At 48.6% G+C, this 4,137-nt stretch overlaps 1 protein-coding gene across 1 annotated transcript in view; it reads left to right on the forward strand.

The window, feature by feature from the left end:
- Positions 1-3,905: 3,905 nt before the first annotated feature.
- The window catches only part of LOC125535199 (transcription factor bHLH81-like), a 2,812-nt gene continuing 2,580 nt past the window's right edge, over positions 3,906-4,137 (forward strand). The window contains exon 1 of the mRNA XM_048698240.1: positions 3,906-4,137. This exon is cut by the window's right edge and continues 288 nt beyond it. The gene's annotated coding sequence lies outside the window, so the exon portion shown is untranslated.

The following is a 4,137-nucleotide window of genomic DNA, read 5'->3' on the forward strand; positions in this document are numbered from 1 at the left end:
GAATTTGAACCTAGGGTTCAAGCAACTTCATTTAATCTGGTTGCTAGTTGCATTAGCTCAATCAACAACATATTGCCATGTCATGATCATGCATCATATTGTGCATTGCATCGATTGTGTTCTTTCTGTGTTTGCCGGTATTGGCTCCCTCTCGATATACGTGGTTTCGACGATGAGTTCAATGACACCGATGAAGAACTATACTATCTTCAGAAGTGCCAGGCAAGCAAAAACCCCTTGTTCATTCCGATACAATCCCACTCTCTCGCTCCTGCTCTCTTTTACTGCATTAGGACAACAATAATTCATCCGTTACTTGCTGCGGTAGTTGAACCCCTTATCCTCTGCATGACCTGTCATTGCCACAGTAAATACATGAAACCCACTAGTATGAGTAGGAGTTGTTTGAGCCCTGATGTGCCTACTCATTCATGCTTGTTGTCATGCCTGCTACTGCTTAGAGTTGAGTCGGGTCTGATTCATCGGGGATGAATTGGAATGGTGTTGAACATGTCCTACTGTGTGTGAGCTAAGTGTGTGAACACGATTTGGTAAAGGTAGCGGTGAGAGGTCATGTAGGAGTACATGGTGGGTTGTCTCATTAAAACCGTCCTCAGAAACTGAGTTCTGTGTTTGTGATCCATGAACAGCTACTACCACACATTGGGATCCTTAATTGACTCTCTCGACTTATTAATCGCCTTGATCTCTGTCCAGGAGTTGCAACTAGTTTCTGGTGTTTGTAGGATATGTGTTGGAGGCCGTGCGTAGCGCTGACCCTAGGGGTGGGCTATGATGCGGTAGATACACCGTGGCCCGGTGTACCGAGCGCCCTTTGGTGTCTCGGGAACCCTGCACACATTGTTTGGGGCTGTGAGCGAAACTCCAGCCGGATCTCCTGGCGGATGGAACCCGAATAGGCGATAAACCTGGACTAGAGACTTGTGTGGGTAGTCAGGTCGTGGCCGACTCCCTCGCCAGGCTTCCGCTTGAAGGTTGCCGAGATACACAACGTGTACATGGTGGTAAGTGGCGAGAGCGTGTGTGAAGAAGTACACCCCTGCAGGGTTATAAATGATCTATTCGAATAGCCGTGTCCATGGTAAAAGACTTCTGAGTTGCCTATAACAGTTCATAGACAAGTGAAAGTGGATACTCTAAAATGCGCAAGATAAGCGTGAGTGCTATGGATGGCCTTCTCGTAGGGAGACGAAAGTGGATCCATAGTGGTGTATTAATATGGTGAATATGTGGACTCGTGTGCGCCACCTCAAAAGAGTTACTTGCAGTCGTAGTTCAAGATAGCCACCGAGTCAAAGCTGGCTTGCTGCAGTTAAACTCCACCACCCCCTTTGTTGATACCGATGCATATGTAGCTAGTTCTGATGTAAGTCTTGCTGGGTACATTTGTACTCACGTTTGCTTATTTTATGTTTTGCAGAGAGACGTCAGTCTCGCTAGTAGTTCCGTGTGGACTCCGACGTTTAGCTTGATACCTCAGCTACGATCTTGTGCCCTCGGCAGGATCTGGTAGATAGTCAGGCTTCTCAACCTTTTTCATTTGTAGATGTTTGTACTCAGATATGTTAAGCTTCCGCATGTGCTTTGACTTGTATGCTCTGAATGTTGGGTCATGAGACCCATGTTTGTAATATCTCGCTCCTCGGAGCCTAATGAATAAATACTTGAGTCGTAGAGTTATGTTGTGATGCCATGTTGTATTTGCACATATTGAGCATATTGTGTGTATGGTTGAAATGCTTGGTATGTGTGGGATCCGACAATCTAGTAGTTTATCCTTGGCAGCCTCTCTTATGGGGAAATGTAGTCTAGTGCTTCCTTGAGCCATAGTAGTCCGCTACAGCCCGGTTCACCGGAGTCCTGCTAGCCCAGCACTACTGCTCAGGACACTTGACTGGCCGGCATGTGTTTCACTTCGTTCCTGTGTCTGTCCCTTCGGGGAAATGTCACGCGGTGACATCCGGAGTCCTGCCTAGCCTGCTACAGCCCGGGTTACCGGAGTCCTGTTAGCCCAGCGCTACAGCCCGGATTCGCACGCTGTTAACCGACATGCTCGAAGTTGATTCATGTATGTCTGTCCCCATGGGTTAGTGCCGTTTTGGGTTCACGACTAGCCATGTCGGCCCGGGTTCTCTGTCATATGGATGCTAGCGACACTATCATATATGTGAGCCAAAAGGCGCAAACGGTCCCGGGCCATGGTAAGGCGACACCCATGGAAATACCGTGCGTGAGGCCGCAAAGTGATATAAGGTGTTACCGGCTAGATCGATGTGACTTGGAATCGGGGTCCTGACACCTCATCACCAAGCCGGCGAAGAACGGGTTCGCCGTGGAGACGGTGCTAAAGGCGTGCTACCCCGTCTTGGATGCCAGGCCGGCAGCGGTGCCGTGCACGGACCGTCGACGTACGTGTCGTTCGACGACCTGCACATGACAGAGGCGGCGTACAAGATCATGGCCCGCGGGGTGCTCGATGGCCCGTTTGCTGCGCCGCCCATCATGTCCACATGCAACCACAACTGCTAGACCTGCGTACAGTATATATGCAGGTGATCAAATACAATCATCATTTGATTTGAATCGACAATAAAATCATCATTTGATTAGAGTCGACACATTCTTCGACGGTGTGTCTCCTCGACGCCTAAAATATATACTCCGAATAAATCATTTGCGATCCCGCCATGTTCCCGCTGAATAGATTCGTGTGTTGTGCATCCTTTTTTTTTTCTATCAAAAATGCTAGAGAGAACTGTGCGCATCCGTAATCCGTGTTTGACCTATTAAAAAAAACGGTTTGACCTGATCTTTCTTTTTTCGGATATAAAATGCCTATCTCTTTTCGTTTTGAAGGGCATAAAATGCCCATCTCATCTGCATCATCTGGGCAAGAGTGTGGCTCACCGTATTTTGATCCATACATACACGAGATGTCGCATTCCCACGACCTTGTCCTAGCAGTCATTTAATCTCACAATCCTCTTATAATCTCATCAACTAGAGAAGCTACAAGGGGATATATTTTGAGTTGAGTCGCTCATCGTATCGGCCACGACCAAGCAATCCGTGTCCAGGATGAAAAGCATTATTGTGCATTCGAGAGAGAGCGCCACCCCTTGCATACGCGCTCACAGCTCCACCTCCAGAGCATTCTCACAGGTGATCAAATGCCGACACGTTGCTAAAATGATTTCATCTGCGTGGCTTCTTATGATCATACCCGCTCCTCTGAGATGTTTGTTTCTCTCCACACTCCGGCGACGCTGAGCTTCGCCCACCCTGGGCGGCTTGACCCATCTTTTCAGCGGCCCATTGCATTTACCAGGGGTCGCTGCCTGCATACTTTCCTCGGGTTGCTGCATGATGACATCTTTCCCTTTGTGATGTTGGGATTTGTTCATAGATCGATCACATTAAATCATGATAAACACATGCATAATTTTTTTATAGCCAAAGACGTATGGTGCCCTTTGATTTCTTTTCCTCCTTATTTCTTGTTCTTCTTTTTTCCCACGGTACCAGGGTACAATGCATATCCCCGTGTGTCAGTGTGTGTACATGTAGGAGCAAGCCTCCTAGCCAGTCGACCTAAGCTCGCACTTCAAGACCTACGGGACATCGAACATATAAATGTCGCTAGACTACCCTACTTGCGAGCGCTAATCGAACTGGCCCGTTCGATCTTTTTACTTTTGTACGACTTTTGATGCTGGCAGCCGGTGGTCCGTTGGTCTCTGTTGTACCCAGACAACTCCTTCAATGGCCCATGCCAGATGGGGCTTGTTAACCGTGGGCCTAGTTAATACTGTGCTGTTGGTGTGTTTTTGGGTAAGCAGAAAATTTTAACCGAAAAGATAAGGACGTGGGAAGTGAAAACCTAGATCACAGTGAAAAAATCCCAGCCGCCTCGTCCTCTTTCCAATCCGCCGCCTCAGCTCTTCCGCTCCTGCTCCCTCGCCTTCGGCCTTCGCCCTTGCTGCCGCGGGAGCCCGGCCTTCCTCGCATCGCCTCCTCTTCTTCTCTTCTTCCTTCGGGTAAACCACGCGCCTCACCAGCCACTACCATGAGAAGCGCATGGATCTATATGGCAGGGAGACAAGCAGCCGCAGCAAT

This window comes from Triticum urartu, chromosome 2 (genome assembly GCF_003073215.2).
Source record: "Triticum urartu cultivar G1812 chromosome 2, Tu2.1, whole genome shotgun sequence".
NCBI classification, from domain to species: domain Eukaryota; kingdom Viridiplantae; phylum Streptophyta; class Magnoliopsida; order Poales; family Poaceae; genus Triticum; species Triticum urartu.